Below are 22,805 nucleotides of genomic sequence, written 5' to 3' on the forward strand. Positions count from 1 at the left end.
CATAAAACAAAGACAAAGTGGATGTGCACCGAGAAGCCACAGATACTGCTCTGTCTGTGAGGCGGACTTGCAGTCTCACTGACTTGCTCTCCACTGTTTTGAAGGTAAAATCCTTAGTGAAATATGAGGTGGACATGACTGGATGTGACCAAGGGATGGTCTTCAGCTCAGGGATCCCAAACAGCTGGCACTCAAGGTAAATGCCAGAGCTGTCAAACAGGGGAAAAATGAGTCTGTGTTAGAGAATGCAGGCAGAGACTGTGCTAGGAGCAACTTAGAAGTGGACAACCTCTCTACCTGTTATTTTATCACGTCCTAAGACTCAGTTTGCCCATTGTTTTTCTAGGTTTCCTCTCTCTCAGTGAAGCACCTCTAAGTTTAACAAACTAGCCCCCAAATTTATACACAGTTCACCTACCAGATGGCATGTGTAACCGGAGAAACTGGGAACTGTGTCTTCCAGACATGTCCCTCTATGCCACCACACACTAGAACAAGCATCAGAAATCTCCAAGAGATCCAATGGTTGGACCACAGAACAACCATCACTACAACCTGTATGAAAAAGCACAAACGTCCTGCTTTTCAGACACAGACACTATCTGCATAGTTCCTCTGTTAGTTTTAGAGAGATGAAGATGAGATAGAAACCTCTTGCCGGGTGAGAAGCTCAGTTAGCTTTTGTGCTTCTTACAACTTGCTGAGTAGCAAAGATTTCCTTAGTCATAGTCCAGTAAGACAAGTTCATGTTTTCAATACTTCACACAGAAAATGAGGAAAGTATAATTAACATCCACCCCTAGAATATCACCATGCTTATGCAACACCTAGAGTATTCTATTGGATTTAAATCCAACATCTTAACCCAAGAGCTCCCAGCCTCCTTCTGCCCACAATCTGTAACCTAATTCATGGTGAAAAAATACAATCTTGTCCAGCTATTTTCCAGCCAGCAATAAAACTTACTTGACTTTTAATCCTAGTTCTGCCTCAATGAGAAAAATGTCTAGCTGGCTAAATATAAAGTTAAGATCTTTTCATGATGTGAGTTCAGGACAACAGGTTCTTCTCTACATCTGACAGTGTTTTGTAAAAGTAAAAATATATCTCAGACAGAAAAACCACTTGTATAAATTTTGCACACTCCATTTTACACTCAATGCCCTTTCCCAAGAAAAGGCAGCTCAACATCGGTGTCCATACCCATTTTGCAAGATCATAAATAGCTGGCTTGACAGCAAATGCACACTTCCCGTCCACTCCGCAAACACATTACAGCAGACTAGTTGTTGTGCATTCTGCTGCTTGCCCACCAAATGGGCATGTGGGGCAAGCAGGTGAGGGCATATGCAGAGAGGGAGTGTCTCTGAACTGCAGGAAAGAAAGAAGTGCAGGACACTAATCTTTAGGAAGCCATGTTCCACCAGAGCTACTGTTTATGGAACAAACTGATAGATTTTTTTTTTTTAAGGAAATCTAGAAACGTTACTCAAACCCATGACTTCAAGAATGCATCTAAAGCCAAGCACCCACCCCTCCAAACATGGCAAACTCATGATAAAATCTGTAAAAACGGCAACCTTCAAATGATATGGCACGAAAGGAAAAGGAAGCGCCTTTGACTTAAATGGCATTTCATATTTTACTTTCCATATTATTCTCAGTCTAATATTTTATTTGCATTTTTCATTACTTTGGACTTAGCTGTCTATAATAATACTCTCATCTTTCTACCAACTCCAAACAACGCATTTTGCATCTAGTAAGGCATTAAGTGTTTCACATTACTCCATCCAACACACTTTACAAACAATAGGTTCATCAGCAAAGGACTGTCCATTTGACTAGCGTATTATGCCCCTCTTCAAGTCCCTTAGTATTCACAGCTTCTTAATAACCTAATTAATTTTAGGTCATCTGCATTTCTCATCACCATCCTGCTTCTTTTGCAGGAAGAAAATGTATGGAATACCAGTGGAACCACCATGACTAATGTCAGGATTTTCTTCTTAAGAGGTCTGATAAATTGTCTAAATATATATGTGCTTTGAATTACAGGACTCATTAAAAAATAATCCTTTTTTAAGGCTGAGAACCATAATTAGATCAAGAGTCGTGTCTGTCAAGTTGCCTTTTTTATATCACTAGATTAGGAGTTTAATACATAATACATGATAGACCCCAGGCCTTCTCCAGAGCCACTTTGGGTTGGATCTACAAAGGAGGTAAGGGCAGCACTTATTTCAACTAATCTTTGAGGTCTACAGAGTAATCATCAACATCTGAACAACTCACTTGTTATTTTTTATAGCCAATGGATGAAAAGGCACTTCTAGGATACAAAATGCCTTATTCAAAGGTAGGTGCCTCAGCTGGGTAAGAGGAGGACAGCCCTGGTGTGCTCACTGGCTGTAAAGGGGCTCTAGATGACTCGCCTGGGTATGGAAGGCCAAATCTGAAGTTAGGTGGAACCAGCCACATCTCAAGGGCTCAGGTGATGTGCCTACCTGCACATCACTCTCCAGGCATTATCCATAACTGCTTTGTCTTGAGACAAAAGCCCTGTGTCTACCTTGTAAGCCTAGCAGGAATCAAATATGAGATTATCTTTCACATACTTCATATACTGGTTAGGTTCTGGTTTGGTAGGCCTCCAGACATACTAGATGAAGCGAACACAAAAGGCATCAACTAAAGTACTGCACAGGTCCTAATCCTGCTGCTTTTTCAAAAAGAAGTATAAAGATATTTCCAGAAGATAGAATTCAGTTACCCTTTTTAAAATGTATGTCTTAGAGAAACAGAGCATATGTACACATAAATATTTATATAAATATACATACATATGAATATGTGCACACATATATATATATGTATGTGATGTAAGCCAGTAAGTTAACATTATAGGCACAGAATCAAAAGTTAGAAATAGCAGAATTAAGCTTACAAATCTAAGTGACTGGGGGAATGTTCAAGTACTATATGGATACACATCTTCCAGCCTTTGATTGAAATTTTAGCACAAAAGAATGTGATGACTTTTTCATTAGCTTTATTTTTTTGAGGTAATTTATCTTTAAATGTCTGAATTGCTATAAATTTGCAATATGCTTTGTTTTTTTACCCCACCTACCTACTTTCCTGTAGTTCTGGGCTGCGCTGCTGTTTCTTTTTTCGCTCTCCCATCTCCATGTTGTGACCTCTCTTCTTCTGTCTGCTTCCTCTTGGCAGGCCAGACAAACAGAAATCACACGAAAATTTTGAGAACAGAAAAGAACTACTGAAAATATGTATCACAAGTGATTCCTTTAAACTATTTCTTGTGAAAATGCTGATTATGCATAATAAGCTCTTTGTGTAGAGGTATAACATCTCATGAATGTCTCCTACACTGGAAAGGAACAAAAGATTACTGAGCTGCTAAAATACCATTGTGAACATTGTGAACCTGCTGTTTTGTTCTGAGAGCTTACGTCCTAATTATAGCATTTTTCTTTTTTCTTTATTTAAGAGTCTTTTTTTATCGCAGTGCAGACCAGACATAAACATTCCTTTGGATCCTATGTGTAAATAATGAAAACATAAAAACTATGGATTTTTCCCCTATCAAGCAGGTTAATAGTTTAATTGTATACGGTTACTCTTACATTAAAGCTGCATACCTGGCAAGCTTTATCAGGTAACAGGGACTTTTAAATGTGCCAATGTTTCTACAGAAGTAACGTGGGTCAATTGCAAAAGGGATAACCATAATGATTAAATCATTAAAATTTTGTCTATGCTTCACAGAGCATAGAGAAAATTAACTTCCCACCAACCTCATTTTTCTGCTGAACATGAAATAATGATTTTCTGCCAGTATAATTACAAAGCTAACATCTGATAGAGTCAGCATCCAGGGGGGATTATCACATGCATGAGTATTAGACCTCATTACCAGCTTGACTGCAAAATTATTACATCTTGTAATTGGATGGTGAGATTTATATACAGATTGGCTGGGTTCTCTGTAAGATTGTAATTACAAGCTTCGTTGGTTCGCTACTTATCACACGGTGCAGGAGGAGGCAAAAACAAGCAGAGGAAAGACCATTTCATTAAGCCATAACCCTATCAAGGGAGGAGCACTGTAACATCCCTGTATTTATTAGGCCAAACAGAGCTGTTTGCAGAAGGGGAGGCCATTTATTACCACCTGACAAATGGGATTTCATTTATTTAACCTCGGTGATCTATTTCAGTAAAATGTACAAACGAGCCATCCATTTTATGATTCCAGAGTCAACGCCTCAATTATCTAAAGGCTAACTGACTGTTAAAGCACCCATCTGCTAGGATGAATTCATTGATTTAATTTGCTTCATGTTACTGAATGATTCTTAGCAGACAGGGAGGGGAAGGAAGGGGGTGGCTGGTGGTTTAGGAGAATGCATCGGACTGGTTCAGCAGGCTGGGTTCTGTCTGCATGTGTGTGCGCGCGCACGCCTGGGTTTTTTTAATCCTTCAGCACAATAGAAGAAGGCGATCAATAGCAGCTTAAATTTTATGAGACAAGGAGTTAAGTTGTTCAGCTCAAGCCAAAACACCTTTGTTCTACCATAACAAGTAATCTCTGTGGTGGAATTAATATTGACAAGCTAGCTTCTTTGTAGCTAATTTTGTGGATGCCTGAGCCAATCAGGAGCCTTGCAGTAATAGAGTTGTTATTAAGAGTTCATTATAAAAGCTGTGGATCAATGGCTACACTGGGAGGGAGAGGACATGCTGCAGTGGAATGCATATGTATGCTCAAGGAAATTAAATCCTTTTAATGTCCTTGTAATAATTTATTTTATAGTTCTCTTTGACTTAAAAAAAAAATCTTTCAAAAACAAAATTAAAAATGTTCCCTCGTAAGGTTTTTAATTTTACCATAACACTGAAACTGATAGGAAGAAAAGTAGGATGTTAGGGGTGGGGAAATTCAGGGAGACATTGTTACCCAGCTGTGAGTTTTATTAGAACTGGATTTAGTTTGGAAAACACCACCACTTCTATTTTACCCGAATCACACAGGCTGGTTTGTTGAAAGCTTAAGCTACTGTGAATGTAGCATTGACGTCTTATAAGCCACCCCTTTTCTCCTGCCTCCCTAAACCATCTGTCTCATTAATTCTGATTTTCAGTTTTTTACTTTGATGGGGTGTCATTTTGTAGAAAAATTCTTTACATTCAAGGAGAAGAAGTCACAAATAGCGTGCTAAAGCTTTTCTCCCGTGTTTCTAGGAAGGAATGACCTGTACGCTGTAAGTGAGTTAGCACTTTCAGCAAGCTGACAAGGAGTTCGCAGAACACAGCTCTTTGTAAAAGGTTGCCTCTTTCAGCTGTAAAAGAGCCCTCCTTGATGTAAGTGTTCCCAGAGTAATAATCCATTTCTCTTGTGGCAGGCTCCAGCTCATGCTATAATCTTTCCCACAAGCTCTGAATCAGTACAAGAAAGCTGTTTACTGGACAATTTTCCCTGCATCTCAATGTCAAATGATACTGCATTAAAATGTGAGAACATCACACTCTAAGAAAGGCAGCAGGATCAAAGGGAATCCTCACAGTGAGTGAGTTGAGACAAATTAACATCTTTTGGTCATGGTTTCCTAGATATAATAATCAGGCATTTCAGGGCCATAAGTTGTTTGCTTTGCTTCCTCCCTTTATTTCACTGTAAAAAGAAAGCCATTTATTTTTTCCATCTCCCTATGTTTGTCTGCCAAAAAAACTGAACCACTTTCAATTGATGCAATTAAAAAGGGCAAGTCCCTTGTGTAGACACTGTTGTTTCAATTCTAGTGGATAGCATTAAGTCAATATAAGAGACTCTTCCACAAAAATAAGACCATCGAATATGAGCACTGTTCTGTCTGATTTATTTTTCAATTATCGCATTTTTCTTGACAAAAACAATCGTTGCCATTTTCTCATTTCTTTTTTTTTTCCTCCAGACATCTATCTTAAAACTTATATTCCTGCTATTTAGTGCAGTAACAGAAAATATTCTGGGAGAGAAAACCTGGGGATCAAAGAGAAATTGCCATAATTTTTTCCACCCACTTTTTCTTCCAGTCTCCCACTTCCAGCTGGAAGAAAGCTGCATAATATCTGGAACCAGTAACAGCAGACTTTGAAAGTGAGGAAAAAGGTCAAAGTACAGACAATGTAGGGGTCCAAAAAACTTAGGGAGAATAATTTTGTGTTAATAAGAAAATTTTGAATTTGATAATTTATTTCTTTTTCTATAATAAGCTTAAATTTCAGAATTTGTACCAAATACCTTGATTGGAATTTTGTTTTGAAAAAGACTGAAAGGGGAAGTGTGACATATCCCCTTTTTCCCCAGTTCAAATAAATATTTTTTCCAGCCACCCTCTGTCAGTTTTCTCTTTTCATCGTGACAGCTTAGTCTAACAGCGGAAGAATGTCAACAGAAACTTATCTGTGATTTTTATGTCTCGTCATGCTGTTCTCTGACATTCTTGTCCCTCCCAGGATCCTTCTCAGGGGTGAGCCTTAGCCTTGATAATTTCATTGTTCTTTGGTATTCGTTATTTGTTCAGTACAGAAAGCCTGTAAGGAAAGGGAAAAGAGAATTGGTCAGTGAAAAATGCTGTGTCTCAGAGGTCAAAAGGAGTTTCCATAGAATTAAAAATATTGCCAAATGAGTAAGATCCTGCAACAGTGCGGAGAACAAATAGCAAAAGACTTTTCAGCCATGTAAAGAAAAAGTCAAGTCAGATCACAATGAGGTTGACACAGAGATGAAGGGCAATCTGGATAGGGATCCAGAATTAAATTATTACCATCCTTACTGAAAATGGAGATAAAATACCATCCATAAAAATAAGGGCAAGACAGCTACTGGGAATGCAAAGCAGAAATTCCTCCATCAAATTATTACTTATTTGATAGACATTAGTTCTGGTAGACCATACTTGAATTTTATAAGCATAGTGGTGTAAATGCTCTGTAGTCAGGCCAGCCATGAACTACACAGAGCTGACCTATAAGAAGCCCAGTACAGCAGCTGTAAAATTAGTATTATGATTTCTCCCATGCATCTGCCCTCATCAATCAATTTGTCAGGCCCCCGGCCAGACTTTCTTCTTAGTGTTGGTCTGAAGTTCCTTAGGACACTAAATGTCTTCTTGCAACATCATCTTGTAATACAAACATAGAAGTAAAAACATATTGTCTTTATTTTCACATCCCTTTCTACCAGATTTCACTCCTTTGAACCACTACTAGTTGCTCATTATTTTTAGTCTCATACTTTATATCAGTTTAAAGTTTGGAAAGTATTCTGTTCGTTTTTCTGCTTGATTAAGCACATGAGATCTCTTTTGCCAGCAAATTCCGATCACTGACTTTGAAAGTTACTTCTACACCTTCTTGCAATCCATTGTATTTTCTAGTAACACATGCACAGGTGAAATCCCTCCGGCACCAAGATGAGTCTCTAATTCTCCTTGATTTCAATGGAGAGAGAGTTCCACATTGCAGATCTCTTGCTCTGTCACAGTGCTTGATATTACCGACGTCATTACAGTAACTTCACTGGGCCACCCCCAATGCACACTACACTAGGACAATCAGACCACTGTGTTAAACTGTTAATTCCTAGAAGACGTGCTTAATTTGCCACAGGTTTATCCTTAGAGGAGATGAAATAGATTGGGCAGTTTTACTTGCTAAGCTCTCTTGCAATGGGGAGAAAGGCAGTAACATTTTAACTGCTGCCCTCACTGACTGACTATCCCACAACACTACTACTATAGCAGCAACTTTAGAACAACATACATTTGAGTCCCCAGATGCAACTAGAATTTCTTTCTTTGGAGGTTCTGTTGGCTTTCTGAAAATATATTGAACAGCATTAAGGGGGGCGTGTGGAGCAGGAGGGAAGCTATTCATTAGAATACACATTTTTCAGCCTTATTGCTCGCAATTAACACACTCAATAAACCATTGAATATAACTGCATGTCAGTTAAGCAGCTACAGTAAAAGGCATCTACTTTTTGAGTTTTAAAGCTACTTGTCCTTTTGCCTTACACCTCAAAACAGGCCTGAGGCAGGAATGTATTGCAGTATGAATACATGTCTCAGAGCATGTTATTCTTTAGTAAAATGTGTGTTGTAATGAGATAACACTGCGCCTCTAGTAGTTCACCATATCCTGAAGGTCTGCAGTTATCTCATTACGAAGTCTGTTCAGTCGTGTCTTATTGACTAAGTCAGTTACATTTTTATTTACAAAATTTCACTATGCCTCTACTGTCCATAGACAAACCAATAGAAAAGATGTTCATCCAGTAGGTTGGTGTTGAAAGGCTGACTATAAATTTCAGTACAAGTGCCAACATTTGCACTGAATTTCATGAGAACAGCATATATGCCAACACATTATTGAAAGAAATGTTTTTCTATTTTACGAACTCATCCTCCGTCTAATCTATGTAGCATGTGCTTTAAGATCTGAACCATTTCATAAATTGAATATGTCCACAACTCAGAAAAGTCATTTGTCAGAAACAATGAATCAAACAATGTAGTCATGGCAACCTGTAATTAAAAATGAGATCCAAAAGCTGTTGACAAAACTGGTATCTACAATATACATATTCTCTCTCATATTTTTATAAAAAAAATCTGAAGAAAAGGTGTATCCAAAACCAGAGTTTTCTTTGTAGCAGCTGTGGGTGGAAGGGTTATTTAAAGCAGAACAGAGAATAGCAAGAGCTGGGCCAAAGAGACACCAAATGGGTATGTGTGTTGATAGCTCTAAGGAAACTTTCTGAAAAGGCAAGTTTATTGAATGGATTTCGGAAGGCATCAAACTGTGTAGGCGTACAGAGTACCCGATTGTCTCTCCAAAACTCTATAAAAGCAGAGGTAGAAAAAAAATCATGACTAAGATACCCGTATGTGTACTTTATGCTTTGCTTTAATTACTCTGAGTGAGGAAAAGACTGACGATGTCATCTGGCAGACTCGCAAAACTACCCTGTTGTTGAACAAGAAAAGTACTGTTCTGGATCTATCTATTACTAAGTAGGTAATTTCTATAATCTACTAAAATATAAGGATTATTTTATTTCTTAAGGACACTTCACCTGATTATTAGGACACGATCAAAACACTGATTTTAATGTAACAGTAATATTATTCAATCATTTACTAGCACTTAGGTAGAAAATTGGTATTTTTGGTCATGCATATAAAAATAATATTTTAAATAATTGCTGTAATAACTGTAATGAATGCTCATGAGTTCTTAGATGTGAATTCACATGAACAACATATATCACAAGATGACTAAAAGACTAGAATAATTTTGTGTAACATATAAAGAGCTCTTTTCTCATTTGCACAAAACCAAAATGAGGAAATGTCACAAACACACAAGGACATAAGGAAAGTATTCTTGAGTAAAAACTGGTAAACTGGGGTTTCTGATGCTTTTGCCATCATCTACAGATCCGAACATTTTTTGAAACAATAGGGGGTCATTACTTTAAAGATGATGAAAACACCACAGAACTAATAAAGGGCTTGCTCGTCAGAAGTACCTTCCTTCATTTTCCTTGCTCTATTTTGCTCAGTGCAATTTTTCATCAATATCCTTTCTCTGCTCATGGCAAATGGCAAAATTAAAATAGAGTCGTCATGCTAACAGGTTTTGAGATCAAGAAAAAGATAAATCCATACTACCATTTTTTCTCATTTTGACAAAAAGGCATTCATTTAACACATTTTTTTTGTCAGAGGTTTCTAAATAGCAAGTTCCTCAAAGACATTTTTTACCATTTCTTGTTTGCATACTATCCCTGTCAACGGTGATATCAAAGAAACCATCGGTGTTGATGCACAGTCAGAAGCCCTTAGAACTTCTGAAAACCCCTGTTTTCCTGAAGATAAACACCCTCAAAAGGAGTGGGGGAGGATAAAATTAGTGAGAAATTTTGACAAAAAAATATTATTTGGAAGGCATGCTTAGAATCAGAGTCTGTACTTGGGCAAAGCTCTCTCCTCCCCAGCTTTCCACAAGCCCTAATGGAGTGTCAAAATTAAGTTCTACTTGTTCAGCTGCTTTGATTTAAGATTCACCAGGCGACAAAGCAGTATTCTTTCATTTGTTCCTCTGCTATGTGTGTTTTCCTAGGTCTCTCATTCAAGTACCGGGCAGGCCTAGGACTATTTAACTGCCAAAAGTCAGACAAGAACAAAGGAGAGCATTTTGGCCATCTGGCCTCTGTACTACTGCAGATCACTGGTGGGGACAAAAGTGAGTTTCCTATGACACTGATACCTGCTTTAAGCACAAGAGAGCTTTATCTCCTCCTGAAAGTGTGATTTCTATCCTGTTAACAAAACTACCAGTTTTCAGCCAAACAAAATGAAATACATCATTGGACAGAATCTAGTATTTTTGGCTGAATAAAGTAATTACAATAATTTTATTACTTCATTATAGTAGTTATTGGAGAGAAAGGGCATGGGAACTTATTATTTTTAGTTCTCAGATAAACACTTTAGTCAGCAGCCTGCATTGTTCTGCTCCCCTGTAGGGACAACAATGTCGAAAGCTATTGTGCATAGCAGAGCAGCTTCAGCAAGAGACGACGGAGCACTCACCTTGGAATATCCTACATCTCACCAGTGAAGGTGCTTTCCTAGTACACACAATTTACACCTCTTTTCCACTCTTTTAATTATTCCTGTGCAGAAGAAGTATACCAGCCCACTTTTGCAGGGTCCTAAACCTAAGTGCTGCAAAGAAAGAAGTCTTTTCCTCCTTCAACCTTGGGGAAAGAGTAGTTTCCTCCCACTAAAAATATCCACCAACCACTTTGTTTTGCATTTCCTTCTGTCTGTGAGTAATTTCTGGGAAAATAAATAAATAAATAAGAAAATTATATCATGCAATTTATTCTCTCCCATATCTACAGTGAATGAGGCTAGTCCTGTGCAGACAGGAGCCTTGCTCACAAAAGACAGACCTTCTGAGGTCACCATCCAGAGGCAGCTGGGTAAGCTCAAGAAGTGGACCCATGTGCAAACCTCATGAGTTTCAACAAGGCCAAGTGCAGGGTCCTGCACCTGGGCTGGGGCAACTGCTGGTATCAATACAGGCTGAGAGATGAAGGGATGGAGAGCAGCCTTGAGGAGAAGGACTTGGAGGTGTTGGCTGATGAGAAGCTCAACATGACCCGGCAATGTGTGCTCACAGCCAAGAAAGCCAACCAGATCGTGGGCTGCATCAAGAGAAGCACGGCCAGCAGATCAAGGGAGGGCATTCTCCCCTCTACTCTGCTCTGGGGAGACCCCACCTGGAGTCTTGCAACCAGCTCTGGAGCCCTCAACACAGGAAAGACATGGACCTGTTGGATGGGATCCAGAGGGGAGCCACAAAGATGATCCGAGTGATGGAACACCTCTGCTATGAAGAAAGGTTGAGAGAGTTGGGGTTGTTCAGCCTGGAGAAGAGAATGCTCTGAGGAGACCTCCTAGGACTTAAACACAGCTTATAAGATAGATGGGGACCACCTTTTTAGCAGGGCCTGTTGTGATAGGACAAGGGGCAATGTTTTTAAGCAAGAGGAGGGTAGATTGAGACCAGATATAAGGAAGAAATTTTACAGTGAGGGTGGTGAAACACTGGAGCAGGTTGCCCAGAGAGATATAGATGCCCCATCCCTAGAAACATTCAAGGCCAGGTTGGACGGGGCTCTGAGCAACCTGATCTAGTTGAAGATGTCCCTGCTCATTGCAGGGGGCTTGCACTAGATGACCTTTAAAGGTCCCTTCCAACCCAATCTAATCTATGATTCAATGATTTTAGTTCTTGTGAAAACCATTCTTAGTCATTCTTATCCACTTCATTTTGTGGGAGAATGATAATGAAAAAAGAAGTAACAGAGCATGTCAAATGGATGGCTAGGGTGCATAAGTAATATGACTCTGCATTCCTGTGAGGCCAGGATTGAGGCCAGTTGAACTTGAGGACTGTCACAGTTCTGGTTTCCCATCCTTAGGATGCAAAGTGGGCATCAGCTCCAGCAAAAACAGTTGCAAGGCCTGGAGGGCAAAATGTATATCTGTCCTACCTCCCTACCTTGCTCCTTCACAGGATAGCTCCCTGTTCTCTCTACTCCACATCCTCTCAGATCCCTTCGGGGCTGGCTCAGCCTGTGTCTGAAGGAGGCATCTTCTCAGGTAGTCTCCATGTGGCTCTGGTCCCAAGGAGGTCCCAGATGCTTCCCACCTAGGAAGGAGTGGTCCCACCCTACCCCAGGCACCAAAATGTCTTCCTACAGCTCTGAAAATAATATTTGACATACAAGACACATATGGCATGACTTTCCCTTTTCTGCTACAGGACTTTGTCAAACAAAGCAAGTGGAATTACAGTGGTGTAAAGCTTGCATAAGTAAGGTAAGAATAAGACCCTTTTCTGTCCTCTAGAGCCTGCTCTTATGAGAAGCTGAGCATTTCCTGTTAAGCACTTAGTGTCCTCTACTCACATCTATGTGATTTCAGTAAGAATTCAGCTAGCAGAGTTAATCTCTTACAAACTAATATTCTAATGCAATATCTTCCTCTCATTCAGGAAATTTGAACTGAGTTTAGAAATTCCCAGGTTCTTCTGACCGTCAATAACTTACTATTTCACTGCAGCGAGTACATTAGCCCTGAACAGCTTGAGACTGCATTCTCCATTGATCAGATAAACAATTTGTGATATATTTTATTACAAAGTGAAGCACCAATTTAGCCATCTTTTCATCAATGATGTGCTTAAATTGGATGTGAAATGCCAAGAAAGTTGCCTCCCCAGGGTGCCACCAGTAAGAAATGTAAAGCAGAGTCTTTCAGTTAATATTGTTCATGTAGCGGAGTTTTATCTTTCAATCAAATCAAACTTAAGTCAGCTGGTAATACATGTTTGACCTCCCATTATCTAAAGCCATAAATTGCATTGAAGTGATTTGATAATCTGGCCTTAAATCATCCAGCAACCTTTATATATTTTTTATGAAGAATCATGGGGATTTTCTTTTCCTTAGGAGCCCATAGAGTACAGCTGATTACATCTCTGGCTTCTTGTATCTACTCCACTCATTTAGGAACCCTTATTTCTGTTGAATATAAAATGTAGTATTGTTTCTAAATTCTATTAAGTATGGAAGATCACACTCTGGCTGTAACTGCTTTATTCCTGAGGACAGAACAGACAGTCTTAACAGCCCACTTCAAGATTGCATCTCTGAATCACAAAAGAAATGGAAAATGAATCACAAAATATATGTGATCTTTCATCAAAAAGTATCTAAGCCTGTGTTAGCATATTTACTAAGACAAATTTAGTTAACAGAATAGAAGTCCTATTTTACATTACAGCCACCTCCTGTTGCACTTCTACCATAGTTTGGCCACAAAATTTCAGGAATGACATGAACTGTCATTTTTTGATATGTATGACATAAGTAAACAGGTGACATTGTTCACTTCCCCCGCCATCACTTTTGAAAAAAGAAAGATATGGAAAACTACGGAACATAAAGTGTATGCAGGCTATGGAAAATAAAGTATCTGCATGGTAATTCCAGAAGAAAATATTCAGAAATCAAACGTCATGAGACTATAAGAAATGTCTTATGTGAAGAAGTAAGTCTCAATTATTCACTATCATCAGACTTTTTAAATTTCATTTGGCTCAACGTCCTTGTAATAGTGAGTTTTGCCAGCTTTTATAAAGCTGTTGCCAGGACTGTTGATTGCAGCCCACAATCAGCACAAGAATCCCTGGCAGAGGACCCAGAAAAGTCATGGTCCTGTGCATTGGGCATTGTCAACAGACCTAGGGAGAGATGCACTATAATCACTGTCACGGGGGTAGGAGAAGAGACTCATCCAACTCATTTAATAGTGTGGCTACTTAAGCCTGCATTAGAGGGGTCTACTTTCAGTCCTGGCTGAACTAAACAGGACGCACACTGCTCAGATGTAAGAGGTTAATTAGCAATGACTGGAGACATTTAGTCCCTCTGTTTGCAAAAGATTTTTTTATCTTTTTTAATCTTTTAAGTTTTGCTTCTTGGCAATGCAGTCTTTCCAGCCTTCTGAAATTTCTCAGATATACCTTTCTCCTATCTTGAGTCATATGCAAAACACACACCCCTTCTTCAGGTCAGACACTCTCTTTGCCACACTAAGTTTTAAAGGGATAGCTCCCATTAACCAAAGCACAGATGGTAAAGCAAATACAGGCACAGCATTCAAACTTCATGATATTTCAGTATAGAGCTCTTAGGCTAATTTTTGTTAAGTCATGCTTTATCCTTTGGCCTTGCAGGATGTCTGAGAAGGTTTAAAATCAGTTTCTCCTACATCACCGCCCTCTTCTGCTTCAGCTGTCATCTGTTACTGCCTGTGTGGATCCCTTTTGCAAAGGAGCTCATGACACCAATAGCAAATGAACACATTGACACCACAAGAGACCTGCACTCACGCCTAAGCTTGCATTCACATTTCTGGACCATTCAAATAACTGACCCTCTACCTATGTCTATTTCATCCTCCCTTTCACTTCTGCCGCTTCATGTGGAAACCTTTAGGACGGGATGCTAGAGAAAAGCCCTTTCACGCAAGCTACCTATAAAAAAAAGTACTGTCAGTCAAACAAACAGAAACTCAGGCAATTGATCTCGCAATTAAAGATCAAGAAGCAATACTGCTAGTTATTCCAAAGAGGTATATTTAAAAGAGCTAATCCCAGAAATAAATCACATTAACTACACTTTATCTTTTATCTTTAATGTTGGTTTTCAATGTTTAGCACAAAAATAAAACAAAAAAAAAAAATCAAACTAGGAAAATATGTTCTGACTTGCCTTTGCTCTAAAGAATTCTCTTTTCTTTGCATCACCCTGTCTGTCACCAAGGCTACCCAAGAACTAGCAATAAAGGCAGCTATACATGATATCACAGAATCATAGAATGGTTTGGGTTGGAAGGGACCTTATAGATCATCTAGTTCCAACACCCCTGCCATGGGCAGGGACACCTTCCACTAGACCAGGTTGCTCAATGCCCCTTCCAGCCTGACCTTGAATAGTTCCAGGGAGGGTATATCCACAACTTCTCTGGGCAACTTGTTCCAGTGCCTCACCACCCTCATAGTAAAGAATTCCCTCCTTATATCTAATCTAAACCTACTCTCTTTCAGTTTGAAGCTATTACCCTATGTTATGTCACTACATGCCCTTGCAAAAAGTCCCTCTCCGGTTTTCTTGTAGGCCCCCTTCAGGTGCGGGAAAGCTGCTATAAGGACTCCCCGCAGCCTTCTCTTCTCCAGGCTGGACAGCCCCAACTCTCTCAGCCATTCCTCATAAGAGAGGTGCTCCAGCCCTCAGATCATCTTTGTGGCCCTCCTCTGGACTCAGTTCAACAGGTCCATGTCTTTCCTGTGTTGAGGGCTCCAGAGCTGGATGCAGGACTCCAGGTGGGGTCTCCCCAGAGCAGAGTAGAGGAGCAAATCGCCTCCCTCGATCTGCTGGCCATGCTTCTTTCAATGTAGCCCAGGATAGGGTTGGCCTTCTAGGCTGTGAGCGCACACTGCTGGATCATGTTGAGCTTCTCATCAGCCAACACCTCCAAGTCCTTCTCCTCAGGGCGGCTCTCCATCCATTCTCTGCCCAGCCTGTATTTGTGCTTGGGATTGCCCTAACCCATGTGCATGACCTTGCACTTGGCCTTGTTGAACTTCACGAGGTCTGCACAGGCCCACTGCTCGAGCCTCTCAAGGTCTCTCCGGATGGCAAGTATGTGTCTTCATGTATAGAAGAGTTATCTTCATGTATAGTAGAGCTATGTAGCTTATAACTCATTCATATCTTATCAATCATTTTGCTAAAATGCATGTGCAACACTTATATACATCTAGTTTGGAATTGTATGCTAACATTACAGTTGAGTAATTAGTAGAATATAGTTTTACATGTTATTTTTCAATAGATAGGGTCAGGGGGAATTCAAGCATTGTATTTTGTATTCATATTTAACATTTGCTGAGTGGCTGTGCAGTGAGGCTAACATCAAATGCTAAAAAAGAAATTATTGTTGCCACCTCAAAGCATCATGAGGTGGTTTAAAAAAAACACATAAGAATAAAGAAAATAAGGAAATATTAAGGTCTTTTAGTTTGCCTTTTCTGGTTTGATGCATTCAGACTGTTTTAAACTTATTCCCAGCACTAGGAAGACTGAAAACTTTCTCACATTTCTAAATGAAAGCTGAGATGATAACATAATCACTTGTCTCTGGGAATTAAGGCTTTAAACAAACTCATTGCTAAGCTGCTACTAAATAGTATTCTAGTGGTATTATCAAGTAATGATCAATCAAGCCTCAGTACAAGCTACAAAACTAATACCAGGTAAATATTGAAAGCTCAATTCCAAAACGTATGCAATTATTTTTCTGTGAGTGTCCTTTTCAACCTCAGGCATGCTCAATGTAGAGTCAAGCCCTATTTCAGGAGAAAGGGATAAGCCACCAATATGCACCTATAGTAATTTTACAGCTTCTCAATCAAAGCCCTTGCAAGTTATGGTCCTGGAGTTCAGCCCATAACACCAGTATTTATTTAAAAGTTAAAATCACTCTTATAGCAAAGATACTGTTCTTTTAAATTTGATAAATCGAACTCAGATAAAAGTATAAACCTTCTACCTAACATCACTCTTTCACAAAATAATGTTATCTCAGCTCCCAGATATACTTAGAAAATGGAAGATCCATTGCCACAAAATGCATAAAAAGCCAAACTAAAGGTTAAGACATAATAATGACCTTACCTTCAAAAATGGGACAGAAATTCACTATCTAGAAGACACTGGAACTATTTAACAAGAAAAATAAGAATTTCTCATCCTTGGGCTTACACCAGTAATTAAATCTTCGTCTTTTTATTTGAAAATATTGTATTTGTGAGTCTGGAAAAATGTTCAGTAAGAGCAAAGAGATCTTGTAAAATTATCTGAAGTTTGGGTTTCAAATGTGGCAGAAGCAATTTGGCAGATGTATTATAGGTCAGTAGTGAGAGCACACTTTTTGAAAAAACATTAGCAGTATTATAACACTATTATATTTTCTGTGATGTTCTTGAAATTCAGAACAGCCTACCTACGAAAGCCTTGCAGGTTTGGGGTGGTTTTTTTCCATTGTTAGCTTTAGCATTCATTATAAACAAAAGTGATCTTCTTTTTATCTACCTAATCTGTTTTTGCTGCATGCTTGCAAATTTCATAAGACTCTCTTTCAACTAAACAATTTGAATTTTCTATTCATACACTCAAGACTGCAATCACTAGAGCTATTTGAAAAATTATACCACAGGCAAGAGCAGACAAGAATTCATTTTGTAGGCTATGAAAGAGGAAGAAATTTATTGTCATTCTTGTAGGGGAGGGAGGTTGTGATAATAAAAGGTAAATGACACCCAGAGATTTCAACTGCATTGTCCAAAGCTGGGTTTGCTTTTAGAAAAACATGAAAATTGTCACACATTCTTGTGGTTTTGCAGCTGTCACTTACATTCAGGAATTCAGCCACATGTTTAGATTTTTTTTGTTTGGTACCAAATCAAATTAGAAATATTACACCCACTTGTGAACAAACTAAAATATGTGTATTTAAAACTGCAAAGACTGAGTGTTCATATGATCTTAATACTGTTAAGTAAGTCACACACATGGACATGCAGAATCAGACTGAGTAGCATATTTCCAAATAATTCAGCTGATACCAGTGATCTAACCTACAGGGCTATGCACCTCCTAATGTTACTCAAGGCATCAGAACTTGACCCATAACTCTTTCTGTTTGGATAGAAAAAAACTAAACAAACATTATCCCTTCCCAGCATATACAGAGACACGTGTATTAAGTGACACCTGTGGGAGGGTTCTCTGTAATCATCTCCTGGAAAAGGTAATTGTAACCTTTGCTTTTGTGTGGTCTCTCACCTGTCATCCGCCTTTTACACCCAGTAGGGATAAAGCCCTGTGGTTACAGACTTACCTTCTCCTTGTTCCATGCAACTCTGTCGGCCTCCCAAAGAATAAGACACGCCTAAAAAGCACCATCTTTTGCTTCCACCCATCAGGAAAACGCTGACAGTCTGTCAAGGAATGACATGAATATTCACAGTCCCTTCTGATATTGTCGCCAAACTACCTATCTCAGCCACAGCTGTAGGTGCTTAATGAAGAACAAATGGGGCAGAAGGGCTGATGAGACAGTGTAACAGAGTTGGCATGGGTCACCATGCTTGCCACCCCCTGGGCCCAGCTTTCAAGCATGGCTCATGGCATCCAGTTGTCCCCATTCTCACCAAGGTGTCTCCAAAGGAACTGGAAAATGCTATCTTCCAGTGGAAGACAGGAAGGTTCTCTCTTTTGATACACTATCAAGTAATACTTTTTCCCACATCATAACAACCTTGAACGATCTCAGGTATAAAAATAGCAGAGAGACTTTTTTGATCATTTTCATTGGAAAATGTGAGTTCGTCAACTCAATATTGATGATTCTCATCAGCAAGGGTTTCTCCTCTACTAAATGAAAGTATGATTCAATGACAGCAAAAGAGTCTGTTCCAGCACCACTTGGAAGAGAGGAGCTCATCCATAATACGGGATACTTATGAAGGATATACCTGTTCTTACCTTGAGCTTATCCATAATACGGGATACTTATGAAGGATATACCTGTTCTTACCTTGGAACTGATCTCTACTAACCATGATAAAAAGATAAAAACAAAAAAATCTTTGAAGTTTAATTCCCCAGTGAGAGTAAAGTGATGTGTCTTTAAAATTCTGCTGCCTGAAAATTCAGATGTCCTCCTGAGCAAAAAGAGAGTCAGGAATACTATTAGATGTTATTTTAAAATTTGGTCTTTTTGTTGTTAAAAAGTCAGTGTTGCATAGTTGTGTTAACCAAAATATATGCCATTCTAGTTCATACCTCTATGCCAGGCATAAACATAATTCACTTCAGAAATCAATCATTTCAAGGCCAGAACACTGCTCTTCCATATGGGTAGGCAAGGAAATATCAATGAACGTGGAGAACAAAAATTTACAGAACAAGCAGCTACATCATTGTGTACCTTCTAATATCACTCTTGCACCACTCAAAAAACGCAGCTACTGTATTAACATATGACCAAATCCATTGGGAAAATAATTTAAGTAAAAAAATTGAATGATAACTGGGAACTGTCTTAAAGCATTTCAGTATGAGTCTGAAAAGCTTCTGCCTGAAGCAATTAAAAAAGATGCCTTTACCAGTTAAAATTACCCTAAAAGGTTTGACAGCAGCTATGAAGGTATTGCTTGCTGATTAAAGAAACAAGAAGCTGATGATAAATATAAATCAGCATGTAGGAATCATAGAAAATTGATACGGGAAGGGAAGCAAAACAACTCAATCTAACACTATGCCAGAGCTAAGGACAATTTAAAGGTATATTTCTCCGTAATTAAGACAGAAAGAAGTCATACAATGGTGCCTCCAGAAAATTGTAGCTCAATACCTGGAAAAAGGACAGATGATATCACTGTATGATGACGAATAAATGCTCTACATAACAGCATACTCAAGGAAGACGTTAAACAAACTACTGGTAAAACTATGTGTTATGTGTGTTGAGTTGCTGAGAAAGCTCTAAAGGATGGAGGAAAAAACTCAGCAAAGAACTGAGTTCTGATAATGTCTTGGAAGAGTCACTAGAAAGTAGAAAAAATATATCTGTCAGTGGCTGGGCTCTTCATAAAGAATTTAACTGGGGTAATGAAATTCATGATGATGAGTAGGGGTCTATGGAAAATAAAACGTAGTAATAACTTCATGCCTCTTTTTACAAAAAAATACATTGATTAATAAAAGAAGTAAGGTTTGAAATCTAATGTATGATGAAATATATGTTGCTAAGATGATATACTTTGTCACCAGTGTTATTGCTTCTAAGTTACTGAAGCCTGGTTTTGTGTCCAGCTGGATAAGCTGGTTCTTCTGAGCAGTACCACCAAAATATATGCAGCCCAGGTAGCCACATCTTGCAGGTAAATTAACCCTGACCCTCTGCAGTTCCACAGCAGTGTTTTGCTTTGCTTTGAAACTAAATATGAAGCTCCAGAGGCGCTTGTCCTTTCACCTCTAGATCTGTTCCTGTTCCAGTTTTGAACCACCTGCAGCCGCGGCAAACCTACAGCTGATGAGGAGAGCAGAAGAGGGTGGAGCAGATTTTTCTCTCTTTCACGAAGAAAATAGGAGAAAAGACCAAAGCTACTAAGTTCTGTGTTCTTCCTCCTTTTCTCCCTCTAATACAGTACTGGAAGTAGTGACAGAAAAAGAAAAAAAAAAAAGAAAAAAGAACAAAAAGCCCATCAAGACTTATTTTTTCCAGCCGGAGATGAAAGAAGCTTGAGGCTTCTGACATCATTAAGAAATATACTGCATTAGAGCAGCAGTACCGGGGATGCTGGTAATGCTGCTCAACACCCATGTCTTCTTGCTCCTTCTATTGCCAGTCCACTGTCCTGCTGCCAAATCTTCCTGCATCCCTGCAGGAAAGCAGGGAAGAGAAAAGAAAGAACAATAATGCAAGGACATGGTTTCTAAATCAACTTTTCTCAACCTTTTTGCCTGCATCATTTCCTCTAATGTAGCCTAGTTAGAGCCTGATCTCCAAATCACATGAAGTCAAATAACAGTTAGATCTGTCCTCCTCCCTCATTTCTCTAACTGTATCATCACATGCCGCGATTGAGAGACGGGACACCGCTTGATGCAAGCAGGATGATCGTTTTATTGTTCTTACACACATACATTTATACAGATCAGAAGGCAGCGTGTTTTAAACTGATTGGTTAAGTTTCAAACTAGGCACCTATTGATTGGTTAACACAGTTGCTAACACAGACACGTTCTTTTCCTAAGCTCATCTAAACTAAGGCCATGCAGACACATTCTTTTCTTATCTTATCCAAGGCCTTGCTTCCTCCTTCAGGATGGCTCGGCACTATCTCTCTTCTTCTCAGGGTCAGGATGGCTAGGCACTAACTCCCTTCTTCCCAGGGTTTATGGCCCACAAGTTCCAACACATCCTCCCTCATCAATTGCACCGCGCTGGGGGCCCTGCTGAGGCCCACATCTCCCCCTTCCTGTTGTACAATAAGAATTCCTTTTACTGAGCGTGTTATTAGTTTTTGCAAACACTGCAACAGGCATGGAAGAAGTAATAACAGAAAAATAAAAACAGCCAAAGCATACACTGCTGTCTTTATAGCATTTACACACAACCCATGGTTCACAAGTATTACAGAAAAGACACGAAACTTTCGTGACTGGTGTTTCTATATGCTGGTTCATACAGTCCTTCTATGTTTATGATTCAACCGTCCTGATTGTCCCGGTCCTCTGGAGGAGGTTCACCAACTTGCTGCTCTGAAGGTTGGTCCCAGGTGCGATCCGATTTGTCCTCAGACGGTTGTGGCAACCATTCACGGAAAGGCCGCACGCTTTTTGCTGGAATCCATCGGGGGCCTCTTTCTGTGGAAACACAAGCATAACCTCTGCCCCACGTGATAAGGGGGTAGGGTCCCATGATCTTACCTGTTTCAGGATCTCGAATCAATACTGGGGCCTTGATTGTTGCTTCAAATGAAGCGTTTGTATTAAAATGACGAACTATCGGAGGGTTGCTGTCTAACAGAGAACAATTTAAAAAATTAAAAACATATAAGGCTTTCTGTAGACGCTCCTCAGGGGTAGCAGTCCCTACTCCCCCTTTTTGTTGTTGTAACAAACGTTTCAGAGATTGATGAGAGCGTTCAATTAAGGATTGGCCTGTAGGGGAGTGAGGAATGCCAGTAACGTGAGTAATCCCCCAGGAGTTAAAAAAAGCTTTTGTTGCGGTAGACACATAGGCAGGGCCATTGTCCGTCTTGATCTGAGAGGGTGTACCTAAAGTGGCAAAGGCACGCATTAAATGTTTTTGAACATCACGTGTCTTTTCTCCTGTGTGGCAGGAGGCAAATAGGGCACCAGAAAAGGTATCAATGGAAGAGTGAATACATTTTAGATGACCAAATCCTGAAAAGTGGGTTACATCGGTTTGCACAGTTGTAAGCTCTGCAGTCCCCTAGGATTAACCCCTCCCGCTACCGACGGAAAGGAGTGTTTTTGACAGTCAGGGCACACGGCGATAACATTAGTTGCTTGCTGGGTAGTGAGGCCAAATTGCTGTTTAAGACCTCCAGCATTCTGGTGAAAAAAAGAATGGCTGAGTTTAGCCTGTGCTATGCGATCCAGTAATACTTGCACTGGTAACGTAAGCATATCATCTCGTCGATTCCCTTCTGCAATAAAACCAGGTAAAACAGTATGTGCCCTGACGTGCATGACAAAATAGGGATGAGGGCGCGAGTCCAGGAGGAAAATAAGTTCCTGCAATAAAGCAAACAATTCAGAATGTGAGACATCACGTAACACAGATGCTTCAGCCCGTTCAACAATTCCTGCAACATAAGCTGAGTCAGTAATTATGTTAAGCGGTGTGGACAACTTTCGGAAAACTCGAACAACCGCGTTCAGTTCTACTATCTGAGGAGAACCAGGCACAGTCTCTATATCCGAGTTCCATTGTCCACGCTGATCATCCCACCATAGGATGACCGATTTATGTGACTTTCCAGAGCCGTCCGTA

Source organism: Opisthocomus hoazin, chromosome 3 (genome assembly GCF_030867145.1).
Source record: "Opisthocomus hoazin isolate bOpiHoa1 chromosome 3, bOpiHoa1.hap1, whole genome shotgun sequence".
Taxonomy (NCBI): Eukaryota; Metazoa; Chordata; class Aves; order Opisthocomiformes; family Opisthocomidae; genus Opisthocomus; species Opisthocomus hoazin.